This window comes from Pinus tabuliformis, chromosome 7, assembly GCF_031772625.1.
Source record: "Pinus tabuliformis cultivar Carrire ecotype Pingquan chromosome 7, CPIR1, whole genome shotgun sequence".
Lineage (NCBI taxonomy): Eukaryota > Viridiplantae > Streptophyta > Pinopsida > Pinales > Pinaceae > Pinus > Pinus tabuliformis.
This window is the reverse complement of record NC_142293.1, coordinates 1153242968-1153263950: the sequence shown is the minus strand read 5'-3', so window position 1 is coordinate 1153263950 and position 20983 is coordinate 1153242968. Positions and strand designations below refer to the sequence as shown.

At 40.9% G+C, this 20983-nt stretch overlaps 1 non-coding gene across 1 annotated transcript; it reads left to right on the top strand.

The window, feature by feature from the left end:
* Nucleotides 1–460: 460 nt before the first annotated feature.
* Nucleotides 461–563, top strand: LOC149251576 (U6 spliceosomal RNA). The gene has a single exon (XR_016267583.1). It is a non-coding gene; the product is annotated as a U6 spliceosomal RNA (small nuclear RNA).
* Nucleotides 564–20983: the final 20420 nt, after the last annotated feature.

Below are 20983 nucleotides of genomic sequence, written 5' to 3'. Positions count from 1 at the left end.
ATTATAACTCATCCTTATCTCTTTAACTGATGGATAAATTCCTCAATTAATGGAGACACTATTGCATGTCCTCACATAGACTTCATGTTTGATTTTTCACAACTAATTAACTCATGGTAAATTAATTAATCTATTTTCAAACAACTGTTAAGTTCAAATTTGAATTTTACTTCCTATTTTAGTCCAGGGACTGACTAAAATTAAAATCCATCCTGAACTACTATTACTCAATCCAGCACTAGTACCCTAACTACTATTTATAGCAGTGACACTTTTAACACTTCTATTTTTAGCATTTCTTGTTTCCATTTTCAACATGAATTTCCTTGAAGAACATCAAATGAATCTTCCATACTTTCTGTTGAATAACCTTAATAAAATGCCAGAAGTGTTCAAAAGAAAATCCAACTTATAGACAACACAATGTACCATCATGTGTTAGTAAAAAATTTCATCAACGGTCTCTTCGGAGACATCCGATAAAATTGGAACGATACAGAGAAGATTAGCATGGCCCCTGCGCAAGGATGACTCGCACAAATCGAGAAATGGTCCAAATTTAAAAAATAAAAAATAAAAAAAATTCATCAACGTTCATCGTAAAAGCATAGGTGATAATTGGGAAGATTTTCTAGTGAGAAATCAAATTGAAGAGGAAACCTTTGAATATCCAAGTGCGAGCAGAACCCTAAGGGGAAGAAAGATAAAAAGTGAGACAGTAATAGAACACGAACCACAACATCAACAAGATTTGTCAGAGGATGATCTACCAATTGTATAAATTTTGAAAAAAATGAATATAGAATGTCTTAGAAGAAATAAATCGAGTAAGAAAATAAAGGTTTTACCCCAAATAAAAACCCTCCCTCAAAAATAAATTCCAAAAGTTAAGGAAAAGAAGTTTGAGAAGAAGCACCAGATTGAACACGGTGAAAGAGGCAGCCTCAAATGTTGCAGAGCATATTGATCTTAAGTCAAAGGAGCAATCTGAAAATCTCGGGGACTCTCCAAGAGAATCACTAAGACTATCACTAAGGGCATCACCACCTCCCTTCATTTCACCTCTGAAGAGTCCAGTACAAAGCCCAAGTATCAATCCTATACAACAAGAAATCTATGATTACATATAATCATTATAGAGAAAGAAAGCAGCAGCCAAAGGATCAATTCAGAGCCTAGAAGAAGAAATCAACCAGTTTAATGAGCCACAAAGACCTCTAGTATCTAATGTCTCAAAATAATAAATATTTGAGCTCGAGACATTAAATAGGTACCTCAAAACTGAAAATCAAACGCTAAAAGCACAAAATGGAATTCAAATTGCCAAAAGTGATAACCTCATTCTTCACTTAATTCTATGGTATAAAAATGATAATAAATTGAAGAAAGAAAACAAGGCCATGAAAAGACAAATCATTAACCTGAAATACAAGATCCTTATGAGGAATCCAAGGATGGTAGTGAATGTCAAGAAGAAGAAAAAAGTGAAATCTAGATGTGTTGGCAAAGATATCTAAAGACATAGAGAAAAATGACAATTTTTTGTTGTATGAAGACATACAAAACCTCCAGTGTGGGAGAATGTAGAGTCCAAGAACTGATTTATCTTGACATCCTTTTTGTACATATTTACCTCCTTTTTCATACCACCATTATCCAAATAAATGGAGCAAAAATAAGGTTTTGATAAGGTAAACATTCATATGTCCTCTTTTTCATATTTTGTCAATATTTCTTATTATTCTATTAAAGTTTACATGTGGCTATAGAATTAACCTGATTATACAGCTAATCCATAGATCTGCAACTACTTCCATTGTTGACAGGGTTTGAGTGCGCCAACTCAGTAAAGGAGTATATGGGTAGATAGGGAATGATCCTCTCATGTATTTCTTCATCTTTACTCGAGCCAATTAACCAGGAGATCCACACTATAGCACGATGAACCATGGAGGTCAACAATAGGACAACACGTTGGAACAGAGTCTGAATTTTAAGAGATTTCATCGATATTCTTTTTCAATAGAAAATAGAAAAATAAGTGATATGATTTATTTTTGATAAGGATTATAGAGAAGTCATGTAGGCTTAAACTTCTCATATTGTTAATAAGAACTCTATAAAAACACTGGCAGCTTTCTGTAATGCATGCATCACCATATGTAATTTGGGCATCATGTAGAACTATTTTTCACTTAATGCAAAGTTCTTGCTTCATAAATTTTATGTGTTGTTTATCTAAGGTGAATGATTGCTTCATGGAGGGCCCTTGCGCGCAAATTAGGTCTTTGATTCACAGCAATTAGATTTTCATTTTTCAATTGTTATTTCATAGATTTAATTCATGGATGCCCCGTTTTCATGTTTTCAAGATGCAGTTCAATGAAGTTCGTGACTAGGTTCACTTGACTGATTTATGCATCGTTCATTTTATTTGCTTAATACATAACATAAACTCAGTAATTTCATTTTCTTAATACCTAGCATAAAATTTATTTCATTCACTTTCATAACATAGCTTAGTGAGTTCATATCTCAGTAATTTTGTTTCTATTTTGTTTTTTTGCATTGAATTAAAGTCACAGTAGATAAAAGTGGTAGTCCTTCTCGGCTTCTGAATTCAAGAACATTTCATTTCCAAGTTGATAAATTAGGATTTTCATTGTCATTTCATGCTTTCATAGTTAGCTTTGTTTAGCTGCAACATAAAAATCCAAAAACAATTAATAAATTGAAAATAAGATTAACATAACATATTCATTGAAAGGAGTTAAAACCATTATCCAGTCATTCTAAAAACTCAATTCAGTCATAATTAATTCAAGAGATAACATTTAGGATAATGAATTAACAATAAAATCTTAGGAATAACATCCTAGTACAGATAATAACATCATCTCAACACTAATTCTAGAGTTTGACATTAACCTAGATAACAATAACATAATCACCTTAATGACATAAAAGACTTCTAGTACATACAGTGCACCTGCACTTCATCAGTTTACCTATCCTGGTCGATAATTTATGCTTACAATTTAAGAACATTAAATTGAATAAATAGCTAGTATGAGAAGGGATATTGCTGAATATTTAGCTAAATATGTGGAGTCACAGCAAGTCAAGGCTAAGCACCCGCACCCTGCTGATTTTCTTCACTCACTACCCATTCCTGAGTGGAAATGGGAAACGATTACATTAGATTTTATAACCATCTTACCCAAATATTAGAAGTATAATAATTCTATCATGGTAGTAGTCGATAAATTCAGCAAAGCAACTCATTTCATTCTATCCAAGTCCACATAACAAAATATTAAAATTGCAAATATATTTATTAAATAAATATTCTGGTTACATGGCATGTCGAGAGTAATAATCTTAGATAGGGATGTGAAGTTTACTTCTACATTTTGGAAGACCCTCTTTATTGGATTATGTACTCAAATCTAGTTCAGTACTACTTATCACTTGAAAACATATGGGAAAACTAAATGGGTGAATTAGGTATTCAAAGATATGTTAAGTGTATGTAATGCAACAACCAACCAAGTGGGAGGAACATCTCCACTTAGTTGAATTCGTATATAATAAAAGCTACCATGAGTCAATAAAATGAGCCCTTTTGAGGTATTGTATGGTAAAAAATGTAGAACACCCACTAATTGGAGAAGTCCCAAAGATAAATTCATACTCAGACCTGACATGTAAGCAGAAATGGAGAAAATGGTAAAAAGTGTTTCATAGAAATTAAAACCTACTCAAGGCAAACAAAAATCCTACACATATAAGAAGAGGACTTACTAAGAATTCCACGTAGCGGATCATGTATATGTATGAATTAAACCTAATAAAAGTACTTTAAGATGGGATGGTTGTGTAATGTTAGCACCTCGATATCGTGGACCTTTATATATTTTGGAAAGGGTTGGACCTATAGCATACCAACTTGCATTACCAAGTCATATACAAGTCCACAATGTGTTTCATATATATATATAATCCCAAACATATTGTTAACTGGAAATATATACAAGTAAAATGTAATGTTAATTTTTAGTTATCTATATTTTAAATTAATGACTCAAAATAAAAATTAATGACATGTTATGATGATGAAACAAGTTGAACCAGACAAAGAGTTCCTAGTAGATCCTCTACATATTCTCAATCACAGAGAAAAAACATTACGAAGGCAAGCTATCACCTAGGTTAAAGTGCAGTGGAGGTACTTTAGCCCGAAAGAGGAAACCTGGGAGGAAGAAAGCTTTATGAGAAAAGCATGTCCTAGCCTATTCCCACCTATTTCAAGGGAAATAATGAACACCGGGGATGGTGTTTGGCACAAGGGGCGGGGAAGATGTAACACCCCCATTGATTGTAAATACTTTTCATTTCTGTTATTTACTTTCATATTCCTTAATTGACCATTAGGTAAAATCATCTTCATTACATAAAGTAACTTTAGAAATGGAATAGCAAGTCACATAATGTAACAACCATTGATGTAGTGTAATAGCATAAATCTTCTATCGTGCGTCACATCATTACCACTATTCGTTTAATCGAGCTAGTTAATCATGTATTTGATAATGCAAGTGTTAATGGCATGCAAGGAAGCAAGAATATTAGACTGACATAATAGGGAAACACATCAACGGACATTGATATACCCTAGAAACCCGAAAGGGAAAAACCAACAAATGTTTATTTTATTAAATGTTTTGTGAGGTCATTCACCCCTCATTTGGTTTTGATGAAGGCTATAGGTAGAATTTTATTTCACTAGCAATAAAAGGCTACAGTCACTATACCAATATAGATTAATTCATGTCCTCAGACCTACACAAGCCCTTGTCGTTATGGAAAAATGTCAAATGTTTTAGCACAGGCACAATGACATTGCATTAACTTTCCTAGGGTTTTTTTAAATGAATTGGTCATTTTGAGAGGTTTCTACTTTGGGTGTAGTCTAACTAGGAAACCTTTCTTCCAGAATTGGGTGACATGATTCAGGGTGAGATTGCAATGTTCTGTTGTTAAGGTGTCCACAATGTTTTACCCTTTCTAGTTGTTATGAAATTTATTTTTAGATAGAATTAGTCCTTTTGTAGTTGTGCATATGCAGATAGTGCCAAATATTTAATGTAAAGTAAGACTTGGCCCTCTTCATTTTCATTGATCATGGATAGATCATAGCATTCAATGTTTGGCCAACTTAAAATCAAAATCAAGCTTCCATGTGACATTTCAGTATCACAACAACTTAAACCCATTCATAAATCTGGATGTGTTCTTCATTAATTGTGCATTTATTTGGTTAATATTGTATAATAGATTAGGTAGAGAAATATGCTCTATGACTATGAATATTGTCTCTCCCACATTGATAAACTAGGATATGCATTTACACCTTTATTTCCCTTCCATTTTTTTAGTGTGCCTCTTTCTTATTGAGAAATTGGGATATGCATTTACACTTGTGTTTACCTTCGATTGTGTCAAACTGTTAGTGTTGAGTAAACATTGTTTTTTATTTTAATGTAGTGGACTTTGTATTGTGGATATGTGCCTCTCTCTAATCATATTGGAAAGGTATTTTTGTTCTCTTTGATTTGCATTTTACTTGAATGTGTATGCATTGGTGATGGTTTCATAAATTGTCTTTTTTTTTTCTAATTCCATGTCCTTTTCCTAGAGAAGTTGTGGTAAGTGTATCTCTTCTATAAAAGTCACCCTACTACATATGTTTGTTTTTGTGATCTGTAGGGGTTCTAGGATTTATTTATGTTGCAGCATTTGTAGGGATTGGGTTGTGGCCTAGTTTATATCTTGGATGCTAAATTTTGTATTATTTCTCACATAATTTAGACTTTGTTACACTGCAAAAGTTCCAATCATGTGACCATAATTTACCCATCATTATGTATATGTCATTGTGTCTCGGTGTTGTCTAACTATTATATCTTTCAGAGTTTTTGGCTGGAATCCGACCAAAAAGTTCTTTCTTAAATCCTTATCTTTTGTTGTCTAAAATATATTTTTTATTGTATATATGGATTCAACATCTAGAAGAAGCCCTGAGACACATAGCTTGTGGAGAGTTCAAATTTTGAACTCAAACTTGTGATTAAAATAAATTTTTGTTTGATTTTGGACAAATTTGACCAGAGATTATGCTCATGTTGTAGCAGCTACAACACCCTCCAAAATTTTGGCCTGTACTCAAATTTCGGATCCTATTGTGGATATTGTGATCGATTGTTCCTTAGTCACTTATTGGTAAGATGATGATCTCAAGCTCCCCTCTTCGATCTTAAGAATCATTCACACTTTCATCTTTATATAGTACGTGTCATCTTTGAGCATGAGGATTATTTCATGTCATGCAAAGGGAAGTTTGTCTTGCTTCAAGGGGAAATGTTTGTGAGAATGGGTTTTCCTCCCCACATAGACATGTTTCACACTCATTTCATGCACTCTTGCACAAGTGTCACCTTTATCCTCTTAAATTCTATCATCGGAGTCACACTTATTGTAAGCTGCCATAAAGGTTGTTGCATTAAGCGAAGTATGTGTTATATGTTCTAGATTGTTTATGTTGTATCACTAAGTGTTAAAGTGTGTGATCATAGTAAAGTTCTATTGAAGTTCACATCAATTCCATTGACCCCACACTTAGCCAAGTTCTAGAGTTTCCTTGGCAACCTAGCCTCTCCAACTTCTTTGAACTACACAATTCGCATGTTCAACCCTTAATATTTTCCCTTCCCTACTGGAACTTTTAAATGCGCAGAAAGCCCATCCTTCCTTAACATTCAAAATTGTGGTGTGGTTTCCTCCAGTGTCCTTCCCTAAGCTAAAACCCACCATCTCAAGAAATTGTGTAGTTTTATCCCTTAGCTGCCCAGTCTTCCTTGCATCCTAAAATTGCGTAGATGTGTCCTCCCAAGGCCTCATCCCGTAACAGTGCCTTGAATCCTAAAACTATGCAGCTTTGTCCCTCAGCTGCCTAGTCTGCTTTGCATCCTGAAACTGTGCAGATGTGTCCTCCCAAGGCCTCATCCTGCAGCAGTCATTGTCTACTGAAACTACGCAATTGTGTCTCTCATGGGCCACAAACAAGGATGACATGCCAGATGACTCTCAAGGAGCTGAGAAGAAAGATAAGTAGACCAAGGAAATATGATAGAAGATCGGGACCGCATGAAGACTCCATCTAATGCATAACCGTTTGGAGGGTAGGTATGGAAAACAAATCACATATTTCGAAATAGACCTCTTAGTGTAGATTGAAGGACTACTTATCATTGTCATATCGTTGTGTCTTCAATAACATGCATGGTTACATGTACAAAAATTCATTATGTGTTTCCTCTACGTGTCTTGGTCCCTTTCACTTCATGGATCCATTGTCGTCTTTTGACATGTTTGGTTGTTATGTCATGTTTCAAACCTCTCTAATGACCTTGAACGTTGGTCTTTATGTACACAAGTTGGCCTAGCCATGTAAACTTCTATGGCACTCATACACAAAGTCATCATTGTTGGGCATGGAATCCCCCCAAGGCATGTTTTGGGGCTTAAAGCCCAAATTTTAACCAAGTCCATTATAAAGACTCCACGATTTGTGGGCACGGAGCGCGAAGACATAATAGAGTCACAGGGTTGTCCGCCCTTGTTTTTGTAATGTAATGTCGGCTGGAAAGGTTTACCCATGGTCCATGGACCATGGGATTGTATAAATAGAGCGAGGCTCTAAGCGTAGAAAAGAAAAGAAAAGAGATAGAAGCATGATGAGTGTAAGGGATTGAGTCAAAGTGTACGTTGTGTATTTGGGTCATAAGAGTAGGAGAAGGCTCTGCAACTGAGTGCGTAGAGGCCTAGCAGTATGGAACTGAGTGCGTGGACTCCTGCACCTTAGTGCGCAGGGTAGGTCTAGTCTATAATCATTGGAAGCATTAATAAAGAGAAGTTTTATCATATTTCGGTGTATCTTTTCCTATTTTATGTATTGTTCGATATAAATTGCAAGTTTATTTTTTATTTGTTGCGCAAACTCATATGAATGTGTTGTATAAATAAATATAACGTAAGGCATCTATTAACACGAATATAACTAACTAGTGTAGGAAGATAGGTAAGATCTCAAGTATGAGTTAGGGAAATAGTGCAGACGCTGCTCCAGCAGCGCAGAAGCCCCATAGCCCCTGGTTAGGGCTACACGAAAGCAAGTATATCAGGGCGCGAGGGACGGGGAAGTGGGCGAAGTAACTTGTGTGTAGGGACTAACAGTTGGACCCAATCAAACCTCTCAAACATCTCAAGGGTGCGAAAACCTGGTTCCAACACCCCGCCATACTACTTTAGGTGAGATCTTAGTCCGCACTCCACAAACTGTTGCCGAAAGGGCCACTAGTACAAGGATTTGTTTGGCTAATTATCTCTAAACCTAGGTCAGGCCCCAACAAGCCAACAAATTGTTTCGTTGCTAGGACTAGGATCTTCATGGAGATGTCTAATGTCGCATCACTAGAATCCAACTAAGAAATGAATTGAATATTGGTTGGATAAGAAGATTCACAAGTTTGCAGCGCAGGAAAACAGGAATCCGTGACTATCAAAAGAAGAGTGGTTAGACTACTACTTATACACAAAGATCCACAAAATTTTCTTCACATACATGAGTGGATTGGGAATCCAGTAGATAGCCAAGGAAGGTGCAAGCTTGATAGACCTATTGTGTGGACTCAAGAATTGGGGCATAGATTGGAAGCATCAGAGGATAATATCATGCACGCTGTGGATCACTGGCTTGATCGAATTATAGGAGGATTCATCACTAAGTTCGTGGTAGATACTTCTGTCAACTATAGCGAGGTAGAGCAATGCTTCCTCAAAGGAATGTGAGGTAAGTACGTTAAGTCTTTGAACACTTGGATTAAAATGCTACTGTGTGAAAAGCGGGTTATGCAAATAAACTTATGTTTGGGGCTATGCGAAGTGGGAGAATCTACAGAAACAAAGGTAGTTCAAAACTAGAAACTAGCCCCTTGATTTCACCTCCGCGAGGGGATGAGGAAGAGCTCGCGAAGGTCTCACCAAGAAGTGCGATCAATTTGATAAGACAGAGGATTCCGTGCATACCAGCCCCACCCACACCACTGCTAGTTTCGCCGCCTTCACCCATACCACCTCCGCCACCATCGCGAGTCAATATGGCAAGCATTATAAAGTTACCATTGTTCAAGGGAGTACGAAATGAAGATCCGGACAAGTTTTGGTTGGTAATAAAAGCTATATGGGAAGCGCAGGGAGTTATGGATGACAATATAAAGAAAGCAATGTTGGCCAGTGCTCTGCAGGATCGCGGATATCCAAATTGCATTAAACAAAGAATTTAGGAGGTCGAAGTTAGAGGCGCAATCAATCATAGGGTCCAAGGAAATCACAATGCTACCTGGAAAGGCCCCTTGGGAGTTGGATCAGAGACTCAAGTGCACAATTCACGAAGCTAACATGACGTTGATAAATGGAAAACACCGTGAATGATTTGTAGCATCGTTAACGCTGCATCTAAGGAACGCGATGTCACAACAGAGGCTAACAACTCAAGCCGAGGCCTTGGAGATCGCGATGAGACTACACAAGACCCTGATATAGGATCCCAACCTAGGAGTTCAACAGATTCACGCGTAGTTGAAAAACTTGTGCCTTGAGATGCAAAGTCTAAAAAAAGACAAGACAACTCCCCAAGAAGTGTGCGACGAGGTATGGTGCATAAAGTGCAAGGGTCAGGGAAATGGCAAGGACCACTGCCCGGTGTTCACGAATTACCTCATGGGATGAGGACCAATGCCGTTGAGATTGGAGGCACAAGCAGGACCAAGCACGGTGTCTGCATTATGGTGCACGATTTGTCAAATAACTACCATTTGTTACAGAAGTACACGCAGAATTCACAGTAGTTATTTTGTAATTTTTGTAGATTAGTGGGGCATGATGAGTGCACCTGTAGAAGTTATGAGCTGATGATGGATCAAACTCCTACCTACAGAGTTCAGGCCAAAACATGGCCGCTTGACTAGAATGCAAGGATGGCGTGAGACGGATTTTAGGGGCGCAGACGAGGCCGAGGTGGGGGAATACTAGGAAGAGGTTGCGGGCAGCTGATATGCTACAATTGCGGAGGGCCAGGACATTATGCCCGCGATTGTACAAATCCAATGCTTCCATCATCCTTGTATTGTACATTGTTTGATCATGAGACGGAAGATTGTCCCATGCTACTAGCATGGCTATGCGATAAAGGAGTGCTCCTACCTCCCTCGACTTAGAACTTGCAAATGATAAGGTCTGAGCTGCATGAGGAAGACCCTAATGTGAATATTGTGCTTCGAAGTGGAATTACGACAAGGGATGAGAAAGGCAATCAGCCTGAAGAAATTACTTCAGTTTGCAAGGCTTTGATGAAGGAACCAAAGTTTGATTTGGAATGCACTATGAAGGAACCAAAGTTTGATTTGGAATGCACTAAGGAAGCCTTCATGGAAGCCAAGAAGAGCTTCACTGATGCCTCCACTTCAGGAAGCAAAGATAGACCAAAGCCAGAAATGGACCCATCAATGCTCACCACATTCCTAGAAACATGCATGAAGCTACTACGTGACAGCAAGGCTATAAAGGGGTTGTAGGAACTCATAAATAAATGCGTTGGGACCACGCCAAGAGAACCACGCGTAGTTCGGAAGCTCAAAAAGAACACGATGAGGACAGGAAGGGAGATGAGATTGACCACGCAAATTGGAGAATATGAGATGGATCGAGTGATTCTGGACCTAGAATCAGACACGAACGTTCTTCCGAAGCAACCATGGGAGCGCATGGGAAGGCCTACGCTGCAATGGTCTCCTATCAAAATATAAATGGCGAATCAGAAAAAGATCATACCTATGGGAAGATTGTAGAGAATCACAGTGGATATCGAAGGAGCAAGCACACTAGTAGACTTCGAAGTGATAGAGATTATTGATGATAGAAATCCGACCCCGCACTATTAGGAATCGATTATGCCACTGACATGAATGGGGTGATAAATCTAAAGAAGTGCAAGATGATTTTGAGAAAAATTCTCTATGCCCAGTTGTACCTTTGGACCATACAGAAGGATCATGCTACACTGAGCCAATGTGCGACTATGAAAGCAACGATGACTTGGACTGCATCTACAAGATAACCGCACGAGAGCGAGATTGGGTAAATCAAACCACAGATGGACAAATCTCATGGGAGTGCAAAAGCTCCTGTACCTTAGATTCTAACGAAGAGATAGAGCGATGGCAGAACTGGTTACATGAGGTAACCATGCTGCATTGTAACATGATGAAGAAATTGTTGTGCAACATATCAACAGAAGTAAGGGATCTACCTACGTATGATGGGTTAATTGAGGTAGACAGCTTCCTAAACAAATTTGAAAAAGAGGTGCCAGAACAGCAATGCGTCGAAGCTTTGGAATGGGTACTATGCTATGCCCACAAGGTGGTGAGGTACACACCAAGGAAGCTTTGGGGATTGGCGTGAATGCAGGAGAACGATGCACACACGTTTTGGGATGCCTCAGATGTGATTAACAATCAAGATTGCTGGACGAAATGGTCTGTGTGCCCACCTGTCCAGATGGATACAGGCATATGGTATGCAACCTTTGCAGATGCACATAGTCTTTACATTAGGAAACACGGTCAATAAGCATGTGCAGGTGAGTCAATGGCGTGAATGACCCCTCTGGTTGGAACCACGGAGTATGGAAACACCAAGTGCGTAGAAGGTTATCCACACAGAAGCCTTTGACGAAGTATGCAAAGCGCTAAACAAGGTACAAAATGTCCAATAGGCTAATTGGGACCTGTGCATACCAGCGGTTCTATGGCCTTATAGAACCATGTGCAAGAAACCGACAGTGCAGACACCTCCAAGGATGGAGTATGGAGTGAACGCTATAATCCCTATAAAGTATAAAACGCCTAGTCTGTACATAGTAGCACCGGTAGATAGGACGGCTTGCAGAGCCTTGGAAGAGGGGATCGCACAGCTGAATGAAGCAGAATGCTTGGGACCTGAGGAAGAAATCTGACAGGATAATTTTATGCTCCAAGAAATAGGGAAAGAAAGGGTGCGATTAAGGGAGAAAAATGCTCTAGTGGAAGCAGAAGCCAAGATGCTAAAGGACATGATCAATAAGGATTTTCTCGATAAAGAGACCAAGGTGATAAAGCAGGGTGCACATGATCATGTTGACAAATTTGGGGACTATCGTGGAGAATTTATTAGCCTGATGCCTTGGATTGGACCAAATATTACTAAATGGATCAACCATGGTGGCATGATTCCAATGATAAAGTGAGCGATGCAGCCAATAACAATAAAAGGTGGGTATTTTCTAGGAAAAGTCATGAATGACTGGATGAAAGCCTATACAGGTGGTGTGGCCACCTGACTAGCTGTGGGAAGTATAGTCTTAGTGCTCCAGGCAGTTGAAAGGAGGCATGAGACTATAAAATACTTTGCGCAAGAGCTGTGCGATGTTGGAGCTGTGTGAAGGAGCAAAGTGTCACAAGGTCCATGATTGTGCAAGGGGGACTACACTGCCACATGGGTTGGTTGGAAAGTGACCATTGGAGTCACTACTCACGATGTGATGCTTGACTTGAGACCAAATGGAGTGGGTAGAAGGCATTTAAGATGCACTTTACAGGCAAGATTTGGGAAAATCTATCACCTAGGGAGCATTAATGAACCATATTTGGGGGGAATGGTCGATTTCAAATTCAAAAGGTGCCATAAATTACAAAGGGCTACCCCGCAAACAACACTTGGTCATTTGCGAATTGAGTTGTTGTATGCCCCACGTATTCTGAGGCGAGATCTATTTTCCCTGTGCCGATCATTGATTGAGCCCTTGATTACACGATTGAAAGATTCCTAGACTAGCAAGATGGCAACGTCACAATAAGTTAGGAAAATTGCAGAGATGACTGTTGAAGAGGCCGCGTAGGCCCTGACTGTGGGGGATGCCCGTGAAGGCATTAGGATTGTGGCAGAAATCCCTAAATCACCACATGCATTGAGGCCGAAGAAAGACCAAGTGCGCAGAAGGTTATCCACATAGAAGCCTTTGACGAAGTATGCAAAGCGCTAAACAAGGTACAAAATGTCCAACATGCTAATTGGGACCTGTGCATACCAGCGGTTCTATGGCCTTAGAGAACCATGTGCAAGAAACCGATAGTGCAGACACCTCCAAGGATGGAGTATGGGGTGAACGCTATAATCCCCATAAAGTATAAAATGCCTAGTCTGTACATAGTAGCACCGGTAGATAGGATGGCTCGTAGAGCCTTGGAAGAGGGGATCGCACAGCTGAATGAAGCAGAATGCTTGGGACCTGAGGAAGAAATCCGACAGGATAATTTTATGCTCCAAGAAATAGGGAAAGAAAGGGTGCGATTAAGGGAGAAAAATGCTCTAGTGGAAGCAGAAGCCAAGATGCTAGAGGACATGATCAATAAGGATTTTCTCGATAAAGAGACCAGGGTGATAAAGCAGGGTGCACACGATCATGTTGACAAATTTGGGGACTATCGTCGAGAATTTATTAGCCTGATGCCTTGGATTGGACCAAATATTACTAAATGGATCAACCATGGTGGCATGATTCCAATGATAAAGTGAGCGATGCAGCCAATAACAATAAAAGGTGGGTATTTTCTAGGAAAAGTGATGAATGACTGGATGAAAGCCTATACAGGTGGTGTGGCCACCTGACTAGCTGTGGGAAGTATAGTCTTAGTGCTTCAGGTAGTTGAAAGGAGGCGCGAGACTATAAAATACTCTGCGTAAGAGCTGTGCGATGTTGGAGCTGCGTGAAGGAGCAAAGTGTCACAAGGTCCATGATTGTGCAAGGGGGACTACACTGCCACATGGGTTGGTTGGAAAGTGACCATTGGAGTCACTACTCACGATGTGATGCTTGACTTGAGACCAAATGGAGTGGGCAGAAGGCATTTAAGATGCACTTTACAGGCAAGATTTGGGAAAATCTATCACCTAGGGAGCATTAATGAACCAGATTTGGGGGGAATGGTCGATTTCAAATTCAAAAGGTGCCATAAATTACAAAGGGCTACCCCGCAAACAACACTTGGTCATTTGTGAATTGAGTTGTTGTATGCCCCACGTATTTTGAGGCGAGATCTATTTTCCCTGTGCCGATCATTGATTGAGCCCTTGATTACGCAATTGAAAGATTCCTAGACTAGCAAGATGGCAACGTCACAATAAGTTAGGAAAATTGTAGAGATGACTGTTGAAGAGGCCGCGTAGGCCCTGACTGTGGGGGATGCCCGTGAAGGCATTAGGATTGTGGCAGAAATCTCTAAATCACCACATGCATTGAGGCCGAGGAAAGACAAGTAGTTGATGATTCCTGTGCGTGTATCCCGGCGAAACCCGTTGCGCGCCAGGTTAACAATGGAGGAGAAAGGGAAAGCCATTAACTTGGAAACCGATGAGGAGGAGGAAGACTTGGAGGACCTTATCATTGAAGAAGACGAGGACGAAGGCATGGAGGAAGAAATTGAGCCTGTGCACCCTCCAACAAAGTTTCCCACGTATATCCCCCTATAGAAGGGGAACAAAAAAGTGCCCAAGGATCTCGACAAGAGAAAGAGCTCTCTCCAAACTCCGCTCCTCCTAGACGACATCATCTTTGAGGGCACGCACCTCGGGTGGGTGCCTAGCTTGAAATTTGAGGATTGGGATCTCGCTGACCATCAGAATTTCCCTCATCTAGAAACTGTACAGCTCATGAAGCCCAAGCAAAACACCGTGGTGGGTGTCATCAAATTGGAGTTGTGAAAGTGGTTACACAAAGTGGAAAAGGTGGGGTTATTAAACCTGCTCTACGTGCTACATTTCCACCGCACCCCAATAACAATATTCTTCATCAGGCAGTCGTTCTGACTAGTGCATGGTGGATGTTTGTGGCTGGAGGAGCCCATCCCCATCACAAACCACTTAATCCACTGCATTACCTAGCTCCCATGTAAAGGAGAGGACCCCGTAGACATCTCGGAGGGGAAGAGCAGTGACTTGGCCATTGCGGAGGCCATGGAGAAGAAATACAAGTTGGAGAAGAAGAGAATGGGTTACGCCATATCTAGCATCAACAACAAAGCAATTAAAGTGGCGACCTAGATACTGGCGAATAAAGTTATGCGCAAGTGTCATGTGGATGAGGTGCCTGCACTGGTGGTGGCACTTTCCGAGCAGTGCGCGGAGGGCGTCCAGTTCAACTGGTCCAAGTTCCTATGTAAAGAGTTCCTGGAGAATTGTTGCGAGGCCCAAGAATAGGGAAAAGCATTCCACTATGCATGGCTTCTATTGTCCATAGTGCTTGTGGCAAGGGAATTTCCGAAGGATAGTCATTTCCCCACAATTGATAGGGATTTTTCGGAGGCCGCGAAGTATGCTTCGATTTGGACCACGAAAGACGCAAACTAGATCCACGATAGAAAGATATTTTGGGTGTTCATGGAAATGAACATCAGAATGGGGATTAACTGCAAGCCACGGTTATCACCCATTGTCTACAACAACCTGTAAAGTTTTGCATAATTTAAAGTGGACTTCCACAACATATATATCAAAGCACGCAAGGACCCAGCTAAGAAATGGAGCGAGCTACCCTTCGTAGCCACATATGATGTAATTTTTGATGTACTGGAGACATGGCCGCCAAAGTGGTGTGCCCCAGACAACACGACAATAGAGAAATCTACAGCGCAGAAGAATAAAGAGGAGGCCAAACTGTACATGGCACAGTTGGTAGAGAAAAGAAGGCAAGAAGCAACAACAGAAAAAGCATATGAGGTACAGGATACTGTGCAGACAACAGCAAAACAAAAGAAGGCTACAGTAGTAGTAGTAGCACAGGAGGCATCCAAGAAGGCACACGAGGGCCAGAAGTCGCCTTCACATGGGCAATAGAAAGAGATTGAGACAGAGGAAGAACATGGCAGTGCAGACCCATAAACCGCATCAACACAACTAAAGCACCAACACTCGAGCGAGCGAATGGGGCCGCGCAAGAAGCTCAAGGCATCAAAGTTTTCTATCAACATGATCACCCTTACTGAGGGTGATCTACACAACATCAGTGAGACAGTGTGCGGCATCGCCTTCGAGGCCCTCCAGAGCTTCACACAAGAGAACGCGATTGTGTTGGGGGCTCTTAGAGTGTAGCTTCAGGAGTTGCAGGTGCGCACTCCTCAGGCTGGTGCTCTCTCGACTAGCCTCGCAGTAGGGACAAACACCATCATGCTGCTAGAAGGGGAACTGATCACAAAAAATGAGGCCGACATGCCTATGATTAGCACACTAAAAGGTATCGAGATCAACATAGTTGCGCTCCCACGAGAGATGCTATACATTCTGCAGGATGGGATTACTACAAAACTATGGGCTAGGGAGAGTCCTGCGTTGCAAGTGCTGAGCAAGCAAAAGATCAACATGGAGCAGTTGATCTTGCAACACGATTAAGTGGTGCCACAGAACAGGCAATGGTACAGGTACTAGAAGAAGCCTGTTAGATGGTCCCTGAGCTGGGCAACCCAGCAAACGCACCAGCAGAGGCACGCATCCACAGACTAGTAGTAGGGGTGCACGAGACGCAAGAAGAAATGACTAAGGTTCAGCTGGATCTAAACCTTTAGATGGCAGAGCTGTGGTGAAGGCACAACCATCCACCCTTATGAAAGTAAGAGAACAATACGCCAACGCTATTGCATCGAGGCTGGAAGAGATCGGCAGTGTAGTAAGGGACTGCACCAGAATGTTGGAGGAGTTATTTGAGGTCCTCATGACTCTGCAGGAGGACCCCAACATCTAGTGCTTAGAGATAGAGGTGCATGAGCTCTAGCAGCATTACGACAACGTCAAACGAACCATGCAGACGGTTTCCCTCACTCAGAGGCTCACGTGAATGCAACAGGCCAAAGCGCTGAAAGAGCAGGTGGACGCAGCACGACATAAAGAAGCAGTCCTGAAGGCACACGTTCAGCCTTGGATTGATAAGGCCTTCACCATCACAACAAAAATTGAAGGAAATCTCGCACAAATGCAGGGGACGCAGCAACAGGTCCAGGGAAACAGTTTCAACACTGCGGTCTTGGAACAACGGGTACATGAGATTCAGCAGGCAGCCACTCAGTGCGCTATCGACTTTGCAGTGGCTCAAGCAGAGTTGGAGGGACTCCACGCGAAGATCTCCGCACTGACAGAGTGACTCAACGTTGAGTCATGATGCTTGTTTTGGGGGCTTGTTGGCCATGGAATCCCTCCAAGGCATGTTTTAGGGCTTAAAGCCCAAATTTTTACCAAGTCCATTATAAAGACTCTGTGATTTATGGGCATGGCGCATGAAGACATAATAGAGTCACAGGGTTGTCTGCCCTTGTTTTGTAATGTAATATTGGCTAGAAAGATCTAGCCATGGTCCGCGGACCATGGGATTGTATAAATAGAGTGAGGCTCTAAGTATAGAAAAGAAAAGAAATGAGATAGAAGCATGATGAGTCTAAGGGATTGAGTCAAAGTGTATGTTCTATCTTTGGGTCATAAGAGTAGGAGAAGGCTCTGTAGCTGAGTGCATAGAGGCCTAGTAGTCTGCAACTGAGTGCATAGGGTAGGTTAAGTTTGTAACCATTGGAAGAATTAATAAAGAGAAGTTTTATCATATTTCGGTGTATCTTTTCTTGTTTTATGTATTATTGGGTATGAATTTCAAGTTTATTATTTATTTGTTGCGCGAAATCATATGAATGTGTTGTATAAATAAATATAACATAAGTTATCTATTTATGCAAAGATAACTAACTGATGTGGGAAGATAAGTAAGATCTCCGGTGCGACTTAAGGAAATAGTGCAGAGCGCTGCTCTAGCAACGTGGAAGCCCCATAGCCCCTAGTTAAGGCTATGCGAAGGAAATTATATTAGGGTGCGAGGGATAGGGAAGTGCACAAAGTAACCTACGTGTAGGGACTAATAGTTGGACCCAATCAAACCTCTCAGACATCTCAAGGGTGCAGAAACCTAGTTCCAGCACCCCCCCCCGCATACTACTTCGGGTGAGACCTCAGTCTACACTCCACGGACTATTGCCGAAAGGGCCAGTAGTACATGGATTTGTTTGGCTAATTAACTCCGAACTTAGGTAAGACCCCAACAAGCCAAAAATCATGGTCAATGAAAGGTATATCCCAAGTGTCACACTTGATGCTTTTAACTCTAGACACCGTCTCATAGAGGGAAATTCTTTCTCTTGTTTTCCTGGTGGTTTATGTCATCATGTTGTCGAAGTATGATAAGTGTGTGATCACAATGTCAAGTCCTCACAAGTTCACTTGCCTCCCAAACTTAGCCATTTTCCTGAAAAATCCTTCTGACTGAAAATGTGCACTTCACTGCACCTCAACTAAACTACACTATGCAGTCTTAGCCCTTAGTAGTGTTGTTATGCCAACTGGAACTACATAATGCTTGAGATTGTCTGCCAGGATAGTTACACTGCACAATCCTAGACGTGAGCAATCTGTCTTCCTTCCCAGAATTGCACAGAAGTTGCCTCAAATCCTAACCTGAACTGGGCACTTCACAAGATCAGTCATCAAGCCTCCTCCCTACTTGTTGGAACCATGCAATGCATAGAGACCTAAACTTAATTTTCATCCCACAACTATGCAGAGGTGTCCTCCTATTGTCTTCCCTCATCTAGGACTCACTGCTCCCAAAAACTGCACCGAATTTTCCTCTCTCGTCCCTCTGCTGCCCTACCTTGTCTTCCATCAGAAAACTAGGTGGAGGTGCCCCAGGGTCCCACCTTGTAGCTGCCACTAGTGATCTCAACTGTAAAATCTCACCTCCCAGTGGCCACTAAACAGTTTTCCCTAACAATGAAGATTGTGTCCCATAGTTCCTTAGTCAAGCTTGAGCTACACTCTACACAGTCTCAGTGACCAGTCTCCCTCCATTTCATCTCGAACTGTGCAATGTGTTGTTATTGTGCCCACTTCCCCATCCTGTCATATGGCCTAGGCCTAGTCCATGGAAGAAAATGCATCATCTTAGACTGGGAGATTTTGGATTTCATGTCATTCGGTCATGAGTGAATTATGGAAATATGTACAAGTTCAATAGTCAAGAGGCTAGTCCAATAGTCATAAGGGGCCATCATCACCCTTTTATATATATACCCCTTCCATTGTATGAGCAAGTACTTTTCACCTTGCCTCCTCCCACAAAGCATAGATAGTTTTCAGTAAGTTCTATGAGGAGAGAGTGGCTCCAATGTTCCACTACTGGGACTAGTGATGTATGATGTACAAATGTGTCTTGGAACTTTTTCTTAATACATAATCCTATCTAGGCTAGGACGTTCTCATGCATGTCTTGTACTATGATAGTTGAACTACTTATCGTTTTAGTACTTACATTGTTGGGAATGTGTTGTATTGGTTATCATTGTTGTCTCATCCTTTTGGACTACTCCGCAAGATATTAGACCAACCTTTCTTGTTTACTGGTTATAGCGACCATCACATCCGTGTGGAATACTTTGGTGGATGGTCTATGCATTTTCCCTTGCACTTCAGTTTTAATGACTACCGCATCCATAGTGGACTATTCTATTGGATGTTAGACAGACCCTTTCTAGTTCGCGCGTGTCTCTTCATGGGTGGTACTACTGCCTCTCATTTAGAGGCTCACTTTACTCTCCCCCCTTTTCAATAAGAGAACCTAGACAAAAGTTACATTACGCATTCACCAGGCACACTTACCTTGTTGTTTGAAGATACCAGTGTAACACTTTCATGTGTTGACAGCTAGAGCCAAGGCATATCTCTAAGTATATGGAAACTAGGCCTTTATATTGGATGGGATTCCTACACAAAATGGTGTGAGGTCTAGTTGGGACTTCACATCAGGGAGATCCCCTTGGTTGATGGATTTCTAGCACTGTCAACAAAATAGCACTAGAAGGAGGGCCTAACGACAGGCTCTGCCCGTAGATTCTGTTTTGAATCTCTTATTTAAAATGGCTCTTCCAAAAATCATAATCCCAAGATGTTTTTATAAAAATCCTAACTGTAACATCCCTACAAAATTTATTCATGACCTATCGAAGTTGAAGTTCAATGATGAGGGTGAATTGTGTTTTTGTGTGCATGTGCTTCAATTCTGACGCTTTTTCATCATCACCAAATAAAGTCTAAATATGTTTGAGCTATATTAGTCACCCTCATATTCGAAGGTTGTGTTGAACGCTAGTGTCATATATTACCCATTGCTTCTATCGATTCATTCAGTCAACTTGCCGAGATGATGATGAAACCTTTCAATAAGTATAGCCACCAGGATGTCTATGAAGAAAATTGTCATTTAAGAATGGAGCCTGATGAATCAGTTGAGGACTTTGCTAATCAGTTCCTTCACCTTTGTTGTGAAGTTCCTGACAGAATTTTGAACTCAGATTTCTCGAGACAAGAGTTTAGATGCTTGGCTCATGTCTCCCAATACATTAAACCTCCTGATTTCCCTTCTTCCCAAACTCTTGCGGATCATGAGGTGCCTCTGATTGCATAGGAGGAGCCCACTACCCAGTTTGTTCCTTATCCTCATTTTTTTCCTACCGCCATGTGGGTGCCCCCATGCAATGATCATGACACTGAGAAATATGTGCATCAAGTCCCTAGCCCATCTTCTCATCTGTCTCCTGCTTCAATGGAGGAAATTCCATAATGGCTCAAGAAGCCTACAACGAAGACTCACTCCTCCATTCTGCAAGAGGACGTCATTGTTCATAACTCAAGTCTCGAACTTGTTATGTATCTGTGCCATCCTCTATCATCTACAAGCCATGAC